Source organism: Taudactylus pleione, unplaced genomic scaffold, assembly GCF_031769625.1.
Source record: "Taudactylus pleione unplaced genomic scaffold, aTauple2 ptg000342l, whole genome shotgun sequence".
NCBI lineage: Eukaryota > Metazoa > Chordata > Amphibia > Anura > Myobatrachidae > Taudactylus > Taudactylus pleione.
Window position 1 is genome coordinate 811,922 of NW_028284743.1, and position 19,017 is coordinate 830,938.

Here is a 19,017-nt window from a genome sequence, read left to right on the forward strand (position 1 = left end):
TTCAAAATGCCTGTCAATCGTGTTAAACGCGGTCTTCCATTCATCGCCAGTCTTAATGTGGATCAAATTGTAGGCCCCGTGAAGATCCAGTTTTGTGAATATACGGGCTCCACGCACTTTATCGAAAAGTTCTGATATGAGGGGCAAAGGTTACCGATTTTTAGCGGTGATAGCGTAGAGCCCCATGTAGTCTAAGCACTGTAGGAGTCCTCTGTCCTTCTTTTCAATAAAGAATAAGCCCGCGCATGCCGGTGAGGTAGAAGGTCAAATAAACCCTTTGGAAAGATTCTCCTTGATGTATTCTGCCATGGCGGCATTGTCATGCACAGAAAGAGGGTACACTCGACCACTAGGAGGCATCTTCCCTGTCATGATCGATGTTGCAATTCCAGGGGTCGTGAGGAGGTAACTATCCGTAGATTGCTTGTTAAACACATCAGCAAAACTTCGATATGCATCTGGTAAACGAGGGTCAGGAAGGACTTCCTTCAATTTGGGGACTGGGGAAGAACATGTGGAAAGGGAATGGGTAACTACCTGTACCACCCGAGACAGACATCGGTGAAAACAATTTTGACTCCAAGCCAGAACTTGCGTCGAAGACCAATCCAATGTAGGATTGTGTTTCCTGAGCCAGGGTAACCCAAGCACTAATTCGTAGTATGACCTGGCAAGGACTAGTAGTTCCAATACTTCACACCAGTGATGTCAGTGAGAGAGCTTCCGGCTCTATTAGAGCCAGAAGCTCTCTGGGGCTTGCAGCCACGAGACCCTACCACAAGGGTCTCGTTGCAAGCCTGATGGTCTTGACCATCGCGCCAATCAACCTGGCTGCTCGCAATAGCTGTGGGTTGCCAGGAGGCCGAACAAAAAAACCCAAAACGCCCTGATTCAGCGCGAGCGCTCGTTCAGAGCGTCCGTCTCTGAATCAGGCCCACAGTACGGGTGACACTAGTAATTGGATTATCCAAGATAATGCTGCCGTCCACCCCAGAGAGATCCAACTTAGTGGTGAGAGGAGTAACAGGAATTTCCAAGGAAACAGCCAAAGCTTCAGAAATAACTAGTTAGTGTCTGGCATTTCCCGAAAGGAGAGGGCAATTCTTCAGAATATGATCCGGAGCGGCACAATAAAGGCAGTTTGTTCTGAAACCGGCGAGTTCGCTCTGCGGGGGATAATCGAGACTTGTTGATTTGCATTGGCTATTCACTGCTGAAAGGAGATGAAGAAGAGCCCATGGCCTGAGACTGCGGATTTGGGAGTCGGTCCCTTGACGAACTCGTAGTACATCAGCAGTGGCCGAAGCCGCGCGACCCGGCTCATCAAAAATTTTCTTTAAAGAGGAAATAAGTGTTTCATAGTTGGAAACCAGCGGATCTGCTCGCTCCCATAGTGGAGAAACCCAGTCCAACGCTTTTCCAGCCAGTAAAGAAATAGTGTATGCCACCTTTGATCTAGATGTGGGAAAATTCTGTGGTAAACACTTGAACTGGATTTCACACTGATTAATAAATCCCCAGCAGCGTCGTGGGTTCCCATCAAAATGTTTCAGGGTGGCCAGCTGAAGTTGAGACCTGTCTCCACTAGCAACAGAAGGCTGGCTTGGTGGAGCAGGAGATACTACCACCGCGGGCGGAGGAAGGAGTGTGACCAAAGTCACTTGAATTGACAGCAATTGTCCGGACAATTCGAGGAGGTATTGCCCCACCTGCTGTTGTGCTGCCTCTTGATCGCTCATGCGGGTGACCAGCTCTTGTAATGCCTGGGAATCCTTAGCTTCCATTGGGATTGTGCAAACTGTCACGCTTGGCTTAGCGGAATCCCCTATGGAGGGGATGGAAGCTGAGGTTCCTGGAGGAGAGAGAAGCTGAAGGCGTGGTGCCTGAATATAGGATCTCCTCATCCACAATATCAGATGTTGACGAGACCTGTCCAAAGGCGCGGAGTCTAACCAACTGGGAAGACCCCTCCAAGCGGGATATGGGTATTTAGCTGCACCCAGTTGGCAGGTCACGGTACTTTGGACAGGTGTCTGAGATGCAGGAATAGAGACCAAATAAGCTTCTACCAGAAGTACCTGGGTACTCACACGGTTCGGAAGGCTAGTGCTTGAGGCACTGCAGGACCAAGGACTGGCACTATCACAGTGTACTGGAGACAGGGTATAAGATGCACAGATGCATCAGATAGTGGTACTAGTGACTCCCAATGGCAAGGTAGTTGGATGCCCAGTTGTATGGGAAGGTGGTACTGGATTGCGCACTGGTAAAGTATAGTGACGTTAAGTTGCATCAGAAGGTGCTATCTGAGTTGCACACAGGCGAGGTGATTAGACGCACTGCTGCACAAAGTTTGACACTTGTAACGCACACAGACAAGATGTCAGGCACACTGTGGCACAAGGAGTTGGTACTGGATACTCAAGATCATATAGGGAACCTGGAACGGGGCAGACCGCAAGCATACACTAGGTAGCAACAACGTTGCACATGCAACTTCCGTCCGGAGACTGGCTTTATACCCCAAGGTAGCAGATCATTGGTGGACAGCGTCAGCTGACCACCCCCATGCTACTGTTGGGTAAAGGTTAGTCAGGTGATGTGAACTGTCATGACTGCGCCCATGACGGCAACCAGGCAGAGTGCAGCACACGGATGTCCACATGGCTCTGAGGATAATACTCAGCGCGTTACTCGCCATCGCACCTGATGTCTGATCACCCGAGGGACCAGGGAAAGCCGGCGCCATGGTGAGTAATGGCCGATCCTAGGCCTCAACCTAACACCTCTATTGTCTATGCAGGGACGGAGACTCCTGTCCTTTTTAATAAAGACAAATCCAGCACCAGCTGGAGGATAGGACGAGAGGCGAATAAATCCTCTATGGCAACCATAAAGGATACACTTGACCTCTGAGAAGAGTCTTGCTGGGAAGTGTATCAATGGGACAATCCTGCTCCCTATGTGGATGAAGTGTTAAGACATCCTGATAAGCTGCATAAATTGGTGGAAGTATCAATTCTTTAGAGGGAAGAGAAACTTGAGCAGGCAATACTCATTGAACTTTTATTGCACACTTCACCCCAAGGTAGCACTTGAGACGGATAACCGAGCAACACAGGATGAGAAGCTTTGGTGATGATGTACAACATTCAATCCAATATCACATCTGTGAGTGGCAAAAGTATGTGAAACTTTGCTTTTGGTATCTGGTATGACCTCCTTGTGCAGCAATCGCTGCTTCTAAGTGAATTAGTCAACATTCCTTCATACAAAACAGCTTCAACTCTTTTAAGTTGGTGGGTTTCCTCCCATGAACTGCTCGTTTCAGGTCCTTCCACAACATTTCGATTGGATTAAGGTCAGGAATTTGACTTGGCCTTTCCAAAACTTTAAATGTATTCTTTAACCATTCTTTGGTAGAATGACTTGTGTGCTTTGGGTTGTAGTCTTGCTGCATGACCGACGTTTTCTTGAGATGCAGCTCATAGACAGATGTCCTGACATTTTCCTTTAGAATATTCTGTTATAATTCAGAATTCATTATCCCATCAATGATGGCAAGTCGTCCTAGGCCCAAACCATGATGCCACCACCACCGTGTTTCACAGATGGTATGAGGTTTTTATGCTGGAAAGCAGTGTTATCCTTTCTCCAAACATAATGCTTCTCAATAAAACAAAAAGCTATATTTTGGACTCATCTGTCCACAAAACATTGTTCAAATAGTCTTCTGGCTTGTCCAGGTGATCTTTAGCAAACTGCAGACGGGCAGCAATATTTTCTTTAGAGAGCAATGGCTTTCTCCTTGCAATCCTGCCATTCACACCATCGTTGTTCAGTGTCTTCTTGATGGTGGACTCATGAACATTAACATTAGCTAATGTGAGAAAGGCCTTCAGTTGCTTAGAAGGTTACCTTAAGTTCTTGGCGTGATCTTTGTTGGTCGACCACTCCTGGGGAGGGTAATAATGGTCTGGAATTTCCTCCATATGTACACAATCTGCCTGTTGATTGGTGGAGTCCAAACCACTTAGAGATGGTTTTGTAACTTTTTCCTGCCTGATGAGCATCAACAACTTTTCCTCTGAGGTCCTCAGAAATCTCCTTTGTTTGTGGCATAATACACTTCCAGAAACATGTTGTGAACATCAGACTTTGATAGATCCCTGTTCTTTTAAAAAGACAGGTTTTCCACTCACACCTGATTGTCATCCCATAGATTGAAAATACCTGACACCAATTTTACTTTCAAAATATCTGTTAAGCCAAAAGCTTCTCATACTATAAAAATAAAATAAGCATGTCTAATTTTTTTGTCAATCACACTTACTCCACTTGATAAAGATGCCTTGATAAAGCTTCAGGTGAAACGGCCGTCAGCATGTGCTGTGGCTAAATGTCCTTGTTCTAATATAAGTGGAATAAGTGTGAACCCATATTAGTAGGCCTAAAGATTATGACAGATGCATTCTGGAGATCCTGTTTATGTAATGATCCCGGCTGCCCGCTAAATGTGAAAGCAGTGTGTAGATAGTGCACTGCATGGTCAGTGTAGCAGAGTGTTAGGGTTAGGCAGCACCAAGGGAGAGTTTGGGGGGGTTTGGATAGCCTACTTACCAGCCCCAGTCGGGATGTTGAACCTTTGGGCTTCCATCGTCGGTATGAGAACCGCTGGCTATTCAGCCGTTGGTATTTCATACCGATTCCCCCGTAATAATACATATAAATTCAGTGTGAACTTTATAAATCAGTGCAGCAGAGGATAAGATTGACATACATAGGGATGCCTATGTCTGTCATATTGGCTATTGCTTTGTTATACAAACTACACACTGAATTATTAGTAGAATATAGATAGGAGAGATACACTGATATATATTATAACACTGCCAACCCCTTAATTATAATGGGAATATAGGGGCAAGAAATAGGAATATTGCTAGGATTGATTATAGGCAGTGAATACTTAACAGGATACTCTATATTTCTAAAAATATCTATGATAGTTTGGATTCTAAGTAAAAGAATAGTAACTTTGGTCCATATATTAATATTATTTTCAATACATACTGAAATATAATGCATCGATTGGTAAACAGAGAACAAATCATTTTAGACCAATTCAGGACAGCTAAGGGGTCCACCAGTGTCCTGAACAGTTTTATATGGGAGATACTATCTAGTGAAAATAAGAAAACATAGAATGATAATCATGTGCAACATATTAGAAACAGCACTATAGGATTTGATACTGAATAACCAGAGTATCCTTCCCTGATGTTTTAAAAACTAAACATTTGTTTTATGAAACCCAAGAATATTAAGTATTGAAAGGGATTATGCACACTGATTTTGATATAAGTGAAAAAGGTAATTTTGAATACCAATCAATATGACAGGAAAGAACAAGTAAGGATAGGAGCCACAGCATTTCAGTACAAATATTTTAATTTCTATACAAGTACAATTTTTCTAATTTTAATACATTTCACCATATTGTGATATCAATGAGATATCTTTTCACGCATACTAATAGAGCTATACTTTTAAATATTATTTGATCCTAGTGCATCCAAATTGAATGATCTTCTTTTTTGTATATGTGATATGTTTCTTGTTTGAGCTAAGGGTAGCACCTCATATGATAACAACAGTAGATATACTGCTAAGGTGAAAGGAACATGGAAATATAGGAGGATAAAATCAGGAGAACGCCAATGTTGATATAGGACCACATATGCTAATCATGAGTGGAAAGAGCACTCCTTTGCTTGGTAGCTGTTATGTGCATCACACTGAAACCTCTTTTACACTCTGCATTGCTAACTAGCACCGTTTGTATACAAAATAAGAATGGCAACAATGCTGATTGTATACTTTTGACTTCCTTGTGTTTGTAGTCTAAAAATGCCTTCTTTGTTGTTCCAAAATGAATTTGTAAACGGTCACATACGGTTTTCAACTGTTTTTCACCAAATTCTATTTGCATGCTATCAGACCAGAAGTCACTGTATACATCTTGAACAACAACTTTGTTTTGAATGTTTTTTTTTAGCATAAAACTGATTTCTTCTGATGACTTTTACTTTAGAATTCTTAATAAGTTCTATTCCTTTGAAATGTCCTGTTGAGATAGATGCAGAGGCCTCAGCTGTGAACATTCCAGTTACATATTTAATACATGACTCAAAACATGAACCTGTCTGACTAATAGTCTTTGTGCTTTCACTAAGTGAATGTTTTGCTTTTGTAAAGCTAGAGCAAGATCACAAAGCTCTGACAGCGTCGCATATTAAGGCTAAATTAAGAAGAAATTCTTCACTTTGAATTTGCCTACTCAAAGAATAATTTTTTTTGGTTTCTTTACCTTTGCATTGCACCTGTTCTTGAAAATGCTTGAACAATGAAGGATATGAATGCCATATAGCATAAACCATTATGAAACAAGGCAAACCCATCTATAAGGGATATCCCAAAAGTAAGTTTCCCTATCGCAGGCGGTAAAAATGGTTATGCAAGTAGCTTGTGTCTTGGGATGTTTCTGTGGGGTATGTTGGCAACATATTCCACTCCCAGCGGGGTTTGTAGGCAACATATTCCACTCCCAGTGTTAGTTGAGTGGCCTTGAGTTATAGAGGTCATCATCAAATAAAAGAGACCAGGCTTGTTGGCGAAACAGGTCTTTTTACTTCATGACAATAAACGCTCTCATTCAGCAAGACAAACAGGTTCTTTTTATGAGAGAACTGTTTGGTAGTACTTCTTGGTTGTACACCATACTCTCCAATCCTCATACTGTTGTCTGTTTCCAATGCTCAAAGGACATTTGGGTGGCAAAAGTTTCAACAGCGATGATGAGGTCAAGGTGTATGTGAAATTGTGGCTCTGATCCAAAGACATATTTTTCTACACTACTCGTATTGAAAAACTGATAAAATGCAAAGGTAATCAATCCCCTTATCTGACGCTTTCTCAATTCAAAGTGTTTTTCACAACACACAGGATAATTTTGTATATTTAATCCACCCAGTGAAATGTTGTAGAGTAGAAGCTGTATGAGAATATCTCAAAACACCAGCAGTAGGAAAATTTCACCACCATTTTTCCTTCAAATGATGTGAAGCAAAAGAAAAGAATAAATAGCATTAGCAGTTCTGTTAATCCATTCCTCCTACCAGACTGTAGATCATCATCCCTTTCTCTTCGGGATCCACTGTTGTATGTTCAATAAATGTTTACGTGACATACAATTTTTAAAAGAGATAATATAAATACTCCTGGGATACCATCAAATAATGCACATTTTACAATGTAAAAAGATCAGGCTCATCACACATACAAGTGTCATATGTCAACTTAATCAGCACAGTCTCCTGGTGCTTCCTAGTCGCAACGCATTTCCGGCAAAAAAAGACGCCTGGCACTATCAGAGTGGCACAGGACCTGACAGCTCACTCACGGTATGGTCGTCTAGCTGTGGGGTCTTGTTACAAAACAAAACTTAAAAAACTTTTGGGGGGCAAGACAATTATACTTACATGAAAAAAAAGTTGGTGCTTTCGCCATGTGCTACTCCAAAGGTCAGCAGCATCTACCACTGCAGGAGACATGCAGAGAAATCTCTGGATCTATCTCTGCCTCCAAACAATTTGCAATACAAATATTGTGCAGAATGGTGCAGCAATAATTATATTGCAAACCTTGGTGGGAGAGCGAGTACAGCAGCACACCCCTGGACCCGTCTAAATAACAATACCGGTTTTTCAGAAGACCAGAAGTCCTTTTGATTGCTCCTCTGGTCTTAGGGCCTGATTCAGCTTTGGAAATAGAGTGAGATATCTCGCTCAACTGATCATCTTGGTGAAACCATGTTGCACTGCAGGTGGGGCAGATTTAAAATGTGCAGAGAGATTTAGATTTGAGAGGAGTGTGTCCAAACTGACATCTAAATTGTAGAGTAATAATAAAGCTGTGCAGTATTTGTGGGCTACATTCAAAAGCAGCCAGTATTTACCCTAAATGCAAAAACAATGTATGTATTTACACCCCTTGCATTGCAATATGGCTTGTTCAGGTTCACAGTCAAGTGAGAATTCTCACTCTACTACCCAAGTCTGAATCAGGCCCTTAATGCGTTCTGCTTGTTACCTGTGTTCTGCAGGGGTATCAGGGTCTGCCAAGGGGGTCAGGAGCCAGGGATGACTCCCATATCCTGCATCTCCTATAATAAAAGTAAATAATTTTATATAATCAGCCATCCATGGGGCATCTGTTAATCTTCAAAACTCCCATAGAGACTTGACTGCTGCAATACTTAAGAGTCATCTGAGGACTCGGGCATGCCAGCCAACTCATGCATTACTCGCCGATTGCTGTCGCAGACCATTTGCACGATTAGTTTTGAAACACCTCTTTCATTCTGCATTGGGCTGTGTGAGAGTGACATCGGTGCAATGAATAGCTAACTCGGGAAATGCTTGGTTAGTGGGGTTCCAGATCCTTCTCCACGATGCTATACAAGTGGTATATGGCAGCAGAGGATAGGCTATAACATTTTATAACCAGATCCTCATGAATCCTATCAAGCCTTCTACGATAAAGATGTGGCCTGGGGAGTATTGCACGACTTGAAATATTGGAGCACTTTCACAGTGCCTTGACTCTTACACATTCACATCACCTGTTGCACCCATATCATCCTCATGCAGATCCACATGTGCACAAACAGCTGGGCATACCTTGCTGTACCAATAAAAAAAAATCCACCCTGCTCTCTTCAACACATGCACAGTACCTATCCACACAGTTTTCTGAAAGGGCTGCATTCCCTTCAATTTTGAAAAAAATTAAAATGTGTTAACAAAAAACGGAGTCATTTTTTAACCCCCCCCCCCCCCACAAATGTCTTAAACTAAACAATAAAAAAAAATCTTCAATACTATACAGTTTAGCAGAAGTGCTGTCCTGTGTCCACTGCCTCAGCTCCTTGCTCTCCAGAGTTCAGGAAGTAATGGCAAGTGATCACCTGATAGGAGAATATTATGTGCATGGACTGAACCATTGTCCTACCCACTACAGGAGGTAAACTTTACAACTAATCACATCCCATAATAATGCATCTCGTTTTATATAATTATTACTAGCGACACAATAGATTAGGCCAGTGGTGGCCAACCAGTCAAAGAGCCCAAAAATATCTGTAGGTATGTTAAAGAGCCAAGATCATGCGTGCTCCTAAGGTGCAAATAGAAATAGGGGCATGGCCTAGCCGGCACAAGGTCAAGCTCTTTTTTATGTGCGCATCTGGTATGATGCTTGTAGAAGTGTGATTTTGTGTCACACCCACTAGTCGGGCTGGTGGCAAACCCAGCACCGAAGAGAAAGCATATTTTACATAATAATCACAATCTTCACTTCAGCAGCCCCTCGTGTCACTCCAGACCCCCATTTGTCACTCCAGACCCCCATTTGTCACTCCAGACCCCCATTTGTCACAACAGCAGCCCCTCCATTAGGGTGGTCAAAAAAATAAAACATTCAAATTTTCTTCCTCCACAATGTTATTTTTATTCCTTAATACATCAATGGGTAGTACACCAAAATATTTTCTAAACAAACAATATTTAGGGGTCGCCCTATAATGAACTTTTCTAGACTTAGATCTGCGTCAGACAGTTGAATATGTTGCGGACAATCGGGTAGCTGTGGACGTTTCAGACTTTTTTACAATTTTTTCTTTGGTTTTCGTAGACACTCGATTGTCAAAAATGCTTAAGCTACCAAGTGTTCAGAAAGAAACCAGAGGTATCTGGTAAAAGCAATGTAATCTTTCTTACCAATTGTTATATCAGGGTAGAGCTCGATGTCATTATATGGTGCCCTAATTCCCAATGGAGCTTCATTCTAATACTTCACATAAACCAGACTTACAAACAAAGCCAAATTCACCATGTTGTTTGCCTCTCTAGGTGTTAACTGGAACTGATTTATCTTTACCCATCCATCGAGCGTGGTGAGTAGGACCAGGAGCTCAAAATGTTTCCCTGCTATTTCCACCACCAAGAAACAAAAGAGATAAATGCAAAAGTTGCACTATAAACGTTTTTATCAATACTTCTCCATTCTTTCTGAAAGCAGTTGAAATTTCCAACTTCTGGGCCTCCAGTAGAGCCGAATATACATTAAAAGACATCTGAAGGCATAATCTCCATTTGTGTCAGCTTCCAGAAAGTGAACTTCTCGGCGACCACTAAACTACAACGTACAAAGCTAAAATTTGGTACACAAGTTACCACATTATAATGAACAAAAAATAGTCTTTTTGAAGGCATGATTCAAGCATCTTTGTTTTTGACGAGGTTAAAGTGGACCTCCCTACCATCCATGTGTGCTTATCCCGCGGTGATTAGAAAACCTGCCTTTAATGCCTGCGGAGTCTCGTGAAAGATGCACAGTAATAGCCGGGTTGGAAGAGGTGCATACGCTGCTGCAACAGGTCCTCGGAAGTTCAACTAATATCGTTCCGTAAGCGAACGGAGGGTGCTCTAATCACCGCAGGATAAGGGATAAGCACAGTGGCCTCATCTCTAGCTAAAGGCAGGATTCCTTATTAACAATGGGGAAGCAGGATGGCACTTTTGGAGTGGCCTAAATTTCACATCTGCAGCGGTGAGTGCCCATAGGACATTACTCGCAAGCACCCGCTGTCAGTGAGGTTATCGAGCAGCCTGATTTTAAGAAAATAACTTTTTCCTCCTATACAATTTATTGGAGTGGAGATAACAATCTCTGTTTAGCCGGATGCAACTGCAGGTATACAATTTTATCTCCACAGCATAACCATTGTCTCCCCCGTTACACAGTCTGGATTTTGAAAAGTGGATGTCAAGTGCTATATCCATTACACACTTATATATACATTCATTTTCTTTTCCTAACAGAACTGTAAGATCTATTTATTGCTTTCTATAAACGTGTATACATGTTCATATAAATCACTACGGCTGCAACTAGAGACATTGTTTCTTTTAGGTGATATTTTATTACCATCACCTAAGGATAGGTAAGAGCAGCTACGGCTGCATATATAGATAGGATAGAGAAGTGAAAATACAAATATAATAAAAACAAACAGTAAAAGTGTTAAAATGTGCTAAAAAGGAAAAATGTGTAATGCGATGCCCTGAAGCAGACCAACCAAAGCAATCCAGGGGACCCACTCCCCAAAAATCAACCCAAAGTTGCACTACAGTATATCATTTGTAGGACATACCTTAATTGTGCCTATCACTAGTGTGCATTTACAATACCAGACTCCATGCTTTAAAACCAATAAGGGAGGGGTGCTAGTCCAGGCTGAAAGTGTCTCAGCCTTCAGGTGTGCAAAGAAGCACACTAAATGGAGTGTATAAAAAAGGGTCCTAGACTGCACACCCTGACCATATATATAATGAGAGGTGCTACCTGTTGAGACTATTATTGCAGGCTCAGAAACAGACAAGTCACAGGTGCACAACTCCAAATTACTGGTTTTATAGATATATGTAAATACATTAAATACATAGAGGTTTTTAACATAGTCATGGCCAAGGTTATGGGCCTACCCACCATATCCAGGTAACCTCTGTAGGGTAGGACCCTAACATACTAGGGTTCAAATCCAGAGATCAGGACACCCCCAAACCAGCTCAGCCGAGCCACCCCAGGGCATCGCTCTAATGAGAAAGGTGAAGTGTAAAGTAAGATAGGTAAGAGCAGCTACGGTTGCATATATAGGATAGAGAAGTGAAAATACAAATATAATAATAACAGTAAAAGTGTTAAAATGTGCAAAATAAAGGAAAAATTATTATTTCTCTTATACTGTTCTATGTTCATTGCATTTATAAATTGTATCATCATGCTTAATTTATATTTTATCTCATTATTTATTTTATTGACCTAATAAATTGCTAATGGCATATTTGCATTTATATTGATTTATTTACTAATATTTTAGTGTTGCTTAACTGGTTTAATTTCACAATTAATATTAAGGTATTATCAGATACCCCCTTTAGCGCTGTTCTTTTTTTGTCCAAATACATCAAGACTAATGTTAGAAAAAGGATGGTCTGTACTAAGTCTGTCTGCTGGAAGATTAGCTATCTTCTGAGTTTGAGAAGTACCACGAAGTCTGTGGCAAGTGATACTTTTGAAGATTGTGCTACTTACACCTCATTTTGCTCCAATAATCCATAACCCAGCTAATCGCACAGCTCCTTCAGTAAACAATCGTCCCTGGTGTCTGACTTCATTGTGATAGTGCTGCACAATTAAAGGATTTTTCTCATTTGATGATAAATTTCCTTCAAGATGACCTACTCACAATAAATAATTTTCATCGAGAAATGGGCCTAGCCTTTTTAAGACGCTGCTTCTGGGAATATAATTTTCATTGCTAATGCAGTCGATCGCTCTTGCATAGGCTTGATGCTGCACAACACGGTTAATGAGGTTCTTACAGTGCATCCGGAAAGTATTCACAGCGCTTCACTTTTTCCACATTTTGTTATGTTACAGCCTTATTCCAAAATGGTATAAATTCATTTTTGTCCTCAAAATTCTACACACAATACCCCATAATGACAACGTGTAAAAAGTTTTTTTTTTAGACTTTTGCAAATTTAATAAAAAAAAAAACCTAAGAAATTACATGTACATAAGTATTCACAGCCTTTGCTCAATACTTTGTTGATGCACCTTTGGCAGCAATTACAGTCTCAAGTGTTTTTGAATATGATGCCACAAGCTTGGCACACCTATCTTTGGGCAGTTTCGCCCATTCCTCTATGCATCACCTCTCAAGCTCCATCAGGTTGGATGGGAAGCGTCGGTGCACAGCCATGTTCAGATCTCCAGAGATCTCCACTCAAGGACATTCACATAGTTGTCCTGAAGCCACTCCTTTGATATCTTGGCTGTTGTCCTGAAGCCACTCCTTTGATATCTTGGCTGTTGTCCTGAAGCCACTCCTTTGATATCTTGGCTGTGTGCTTAGGGTAGTTTCTGCTGAAAGATGAACCGTCACCCCAGTCGGGTCAAGAGCACTCTGGAGCAGGTTTTCATCCAGGATGTCTCTGTACATTGCTGCATTCATCTTTCCCCCTATCCTAACTAGTCTCCTTGCTGCAAATGGCATAGCTATCCTATTATTGTCAAAATAACCAATGAGGTCTATGTTTTCATTTAGTAAAGAAATGTTTACTATGTGGTTTTGCTCACATCTTTTATTGATTACTAGATTTATAGTCATTTCAATATAGATACCTGAAGTTGAATTAATGCATAAAAAATTGTTGGCTATTCACCATGCCTTAGATGTTGAAATTTTTTAATATTTTTTTCTCTTTTTTTGCTAGACCACCTTAAACAAATGATTTCAAGAATTGGATGAAGTCACTTCTGTACCGGTGTTTTTTTTAAAAGGAATAAAAAACTATTTTTCACGAATATTAAATGGAAATTTTTTTTTGTTTAACCTTAAAAAATACCAATTTGCACTGTGTGTAACATTGTGTTAATAAACTTCCAAGTTTTTTATTGAAATTTTTGTTTGTGTTTTATTGTATTCAAAATCAATTTTTAGGGTTGTTACACTTTCAGTTATTGTACAGATGTGCCCAGATATAACGTGGCATCACAGCGTTATCTCTCACGCCACACACCACGCCATGAGTCGCGCCACAAAGAAAGTTTAGTAATGAAAAAAGTCATTACGTGTAATACAACATTTTGCCCACCAGGTGTCACTTTTCCTAAACTACATAGTGCATGCGTGTGATTTCCAATGTACCATACGGTATGTTCTGTATCACCACCCGATGATTGGTTGACAGAAGCGGTGATTCGGTACACTATACAGTATTACAGTGTTTTCCACATGGAATCAGGAATGTACGGTATAATAAAGCGGTAGAAGAATGTCTAATAAAGTTTGAAATCATTAAGCTATGTATTACCCACTGACTGTGCGGTTGAAATCATACTGTACTTGCGCAAATGTAAATACTGTCGGCACTGTCCCAGACTTAGACATTGTAGTGATTTCATTACTTTATAAACTACAGAACTCTAGTAATGGGTGAAGCGTGTGGCCTAGCGATCTAATGCCTAGTCTCCCCTCTTCAAGTTCCGTGAGTTCGAGACCTTGAAAATATGTTTTTTTTTATTATTTTTAAAATCTTCACTTAAAATATTCAGTATTCAATACAGTACATGTGGAGCGCATGCCCAGTGCTTCGGGAGTCAAACAGCGAAAATTTGCGGTTTAAACGCACTGACTGTGCGTTTAAACCGCAAAATTGCGTCAATGTCAGCGCATGTCCAGTGGAGCCAAGCCATAAACCAAGTATCGCTATGCCATGGCGCATGCCCAGTTGTCTGTATTGCTACAGTACTGTTGAATTTTCACACTTGTGCTATTCTGCACTGTCCGAGACTTACAGTATACACAATAGTAATTTCATGACTTCAGAAAGTGCTACAGTAGTGGGCTTTGTTTGGAGGGAAGTCTCTGTATTACAAACTGACTGTGCCCTAGAGCGCAAACTTGCATCAATGTCAATGCTGTCCCAGACTTGGAAACTTTAGTGATTTAATGAGTTCAGTAACTGATAGTTGACTCTGTTTGAGAGAGAGGTCCCTGCATTACAAACTGACTCTGCGTTTAAAACTTTAGTGATTTAATGAGTTCAGTAACTGATAGTTGACTCTGTTTGAGAGAGAGGTCCCTGCATTACAAACTGACTCTGCGTTTAAACCGCAAAATTGCGTCAATGTCTGCACAGTTGGCGCTGTGGTGACTTATAGCCAGTTCTGAGGGGTTACGGTACAAATAGGATCTCTGGCTCGTGCCCAGTGGCGGGGTTGAAATGCATTACCAGTGGTGCTGCGCCATAGCCATACCCTTGTAGCGCTATGCCATGGCGTACAGTATGGAAGATCATACAGTAGCGGGTCATGATTCACACACATTGAAAGTGGGATCTCCGTATTACACACTGACTGTCTAATAATAATAAAAAAAAATTAAAAAAACTTTAACCTTCCAGGTTTCGAACCCAGTACCGGGTTGTACAGACGCCTGCAATGTAGAAGTTCGATTTCTTAACTCTACACTACAGACGCCTGAGTACTTCATCGTATGGTACTGTAGATGTCACATAAAGTACTGTAGAGGACAGATGCAATTCTTACTAGGAGAGACTTGTGAGCAAGGGGTTAGGTGATCCGTCTTGCTTACACTTCTCTCCTTCTGTTCGAGACCTTGATAATTTATTTATTTTTTTAAATGTTCACTATAGTACTGTAGTTCAGTATTGTTATCCAACCCTTAAAATACTCAATATATTATACTGTATGTACTTTAGATGTGCCCAGCTACAGTACTGTAGTTTGTTGCTCCATACGGTATGCCATATACTGCATTGCTAGTTGCGCGCTACACTGTGGCGTATCGAGTCTCATAGCACTGCGCATGCCCAGTTGTCTGTATTATAGTAAGTACAATACTGTCGGCACTGTCCCGGACTTACGGTAGACATTGTAGTGGTTCCATGACTCTAGGAACTACAGTACAGTAGATGCAGTAGTCTAGGGGGGCTAATGCCTAGCCCTACTGCATCTACCATTTTCTTGTCCCGCTGGTTCGAGACCTTTAAAATATATACTGTATACAGTAATTTTATTTTGTTTTAAATCTTCACTAATACATTATCCAGAAATTTTGGTATTTCTATGCCACAGTACTTTATGACAAAAAAGTGTAACCTTGACTGTAATAATAATAAAAAATAAAAAGTGTAACCTTTCAAGTTTCGAACTCGCAAAAGGGTTGTACAAGTGATGTAATGTATTGGTTTGATTATTTACCATTACACTACAGCCGCCTGCAATACCAAGGTTGCACCTGGATTGAGTGTGTCCTACAATACTGTCATCGTATCTCAGGCGCATGCCAAGATCCATACCCGTGTATCGTTTTTTTTTTTTTAATTCTTCGCTACTTTAGTTCAGTATTGTTATCCAACCCTTACTAAACTCAGTACATTTTATATATTAGGGGGTAAATTTACTAAGATGGGAGTTCTATTAAGAAGTGATATTGCCCATAGCAACCAATCAGATTCCAGGTATTATCTTCTAGAAGGTGCTACTGTAGATAAATGAGAAGTAGAATCTGATTGGTTGCTATGGGCAACATACAGTACAGTAACTTCTACCCCTACATGTTTAACTTTTTCCCCAAAATTTTTTTTCTTCCGCCCCCAAAATGAAAGTAAATTTTTGGTGTGTTCTGACTTTTTTTTTTTTTTTTTTAAATTACGCAGTTTACAGTACCTTTAGGGGACTGTCTTAAGGCTGCACGTGGAAGGCTTCCCGCAACGTTGCACACCAATTCACCAATTTCTTCCGCCTGCTATTCATACAGTAGGCGCAATTTTTTCACATACTGTGTTACTGTACATTGCATTGACTTCCCGCCTACGGTAGGCGGAAAAGCTTTCAAATTGAATACAGCGATAATTTTACGCCTGGCAAAATGACGTAATCGGCGAAACTTTTTTTACCCGATCACGTCTTTTCACTCCAATGGGTGAAAAAGTGCCAACCAATCTGCTCCCAACTGTCATCTCACAGGCTGCGTTTGAAAAATGACAGTTGGGAGCTGATTGACTAACACCTTATCACTTTTTTATCACTTTTCACTCTGTCTCCTAACACTGCTTAGTACAGTAAATGGACCCCTTGGAGTGAAAAGACGAGACCGGCTAAAAAAAGTAAATAAATGCCTAAATTGTAAACGGCCCTTAGTGTGTACAGTACTGTATGTCTACTGTACTGTATACTACTGTAAGTGACGGGCATCTGTGAAATCACTGGGATGGGCAACAGGGATACTGTACAGTATATGACTGTGGGCGGCAACCCCCATCGGCCGGCGCGCCCCTGGTGAGTGAAATCCTGGCCAATAGGAAGATACACCCCTGCATCTGTGTGTTATTGACTTTTTGTACCTTTTTAATGACAGATGCACGTGTTGGGTCTCGGGCGCACTTAAAGACTGAATTACATACAGTACAAACACCAATTGTATAAATGAATGACAATTTTTATTTAACCTACAGTAACATGCTATACAGAGGGGGGGGGACTTCTTTAGCTTTCCACCCCCGTAGTCCTCTACTGTCCCCCGCTTCTTTCTTCTGCCGCTGGCATGTCCTGGAGTTCCAAGTTGGACACGGACATGACTACTGTACAGTACCTAGGAGGAAGGAGATGACGTGAGAACAGTACTTCCTCAATGCCGACCGATACGCCCTACTGGACCGAGGACTACACAAAAAGATTAGGCTTTTCAGTTAAAATCATCACTGGCACTTTTGGCCTAAGATCCAGAGTTTCACCTATACCAGGTGCAGACTCTACCTTGCATCGGAGTGCAAGGTCCACTGTACGCCCTGAAGAAAGGAGGATAGGCAGAGACGAACAGACAGTAAAAGACAGACACACAGGTTCTCACCGGAGATGCTCTTGTTCTTCATCCTGCTCGATCCCACACACCCTGTACTGTAGGAGAGAGAATACACTGTGCAGGGCCCTTTCCTGCTCTAACAGTGTCACACTGTCGTCTGAATGCGATAACAGAGCACTAACATTAGCAAAAATGCTTTTCTCACCTGATCCTGATGTCGAAGGGACCGCCACTCCAACCATACAGTAGATATACAGTAGAAGCCTGTCTCTCAATGCACGGTGCACCCACTACTGTACAGTACTGTATGTCTGCAACTATGGATGTGGCTGTTGAAGCAGCCACTACTACTGTACTGTATATGAACCAAAGGAACCTGAAAACTTGAAACATCTGCATTACAAACAGCAACATCAAGGCGCAGTAGCAGAAACTGGCAGCTGCAGCACAATCAATGAGGAAAGGAGGGGGTGCAAAACTGCTGATTAATCCCCACTAATTGTGGTTGCAATGAACGTTAGAGGTTTCGCGGCTTTGACCAGGTGGCGGGGAGGGGGAGCAGTGCGGTGGTGACGGGGCATGGCTGGGGGAATAGGGTTAAATACTGTATCATATGCAAACTGAGGAATGAGACCGCACTAGTGGTTAAATTTGAGTGACACTTAAAGAGAGTCACTATAACGCAATAACACAAACCAACATAATAGAAATCAAAATAAGATTCTAAAAATATTTATAAGTTGGTGGTGCCTCCCAAAAAAATTTGTGCTAAACACATGTAAAAAACTCCTTTATTGCAAAAAGCAGAAAATAGGGGAAAAAGACAAATATGTCTTTATGGGAGCACTCTTGTATAAGAATTAAATATGATGTATATAGAAATGAGGTGAAAATAAAACTTAACATTTATTGAAATATTATTTAAGATGAATTCCCATCAAGGGTGAAGTTATGTACAGGTGTCAATCCAATGAGAGGTCACCGTACTTATATGAATCAAAAGTTATCGCTAAGCATATATAAATAAATTCCAATATCTCCAATATCTCGCTATATATGAGAGTGACCTTGTATTTGATCTAGAGTGACATGAAGTGTACACATGTAGCAACGTTGTGTCATCGAAAACCCTGAGGGAAAAGACAATGATAAACATAAATTGAGAAACATATAATGTTATATATCTCCTGCAGGGATATGATATAGAGTGTACACCCGCGGCAAAATTATTCAAAGAGTAACCCTGAGGAAAAAAGACAAAATTCTTATATATACATAATGTATGTCTCCTGCAGGGATAATTGCCTACTCCAGAGTCTCGAATTATATGACAATAATCAGCCTCCAATTGTATTCACCTACGGACAATGACTGGCAACATAATTAACTGTTACATATAGAATTTCCCTTGTTGAAAAAGGAAGTTTAAGGATATACACATGAATTTAATATTATCAAACAATTAATCAGAGCCACAGTGAGGTAACAACAGATGAATA

The 19,017-nt window shown here is 41.0% G+C and overlaps 1 long non-coding RNA gene and 1 pseudogene across 2 annotated transcripts in view; one reads left to right on the top strand and one right to left on the bottom strand.

Annotated features, from left to right (window-relative positions):
* LOC148508814 (uncharacterized) overlaps window positions 1–13,539 on the top strand; it is a 29,528-nt gene extending 15,989 nt beyond the window's left edge. For both annotated transcript variants that reach the window (XR_015869540.1, XR_015869539.1), the window contains one exon: window positions 13,404–13,539. This is a non-coding gene — a long non-coding RNA (uncharacterized LOC148508814). The remainder of the gene's footprint in view (window positions 1–13,403) is intronic.
* On the bottom strand, window positions 5,744–6,440 carry LOC148508815 (E3 SUMO-protein ligase KIAA1586-like; annotated as a pseudogene).
* Window positions 13,540–19,017: the final 5,478 nt, after the last annotated feature.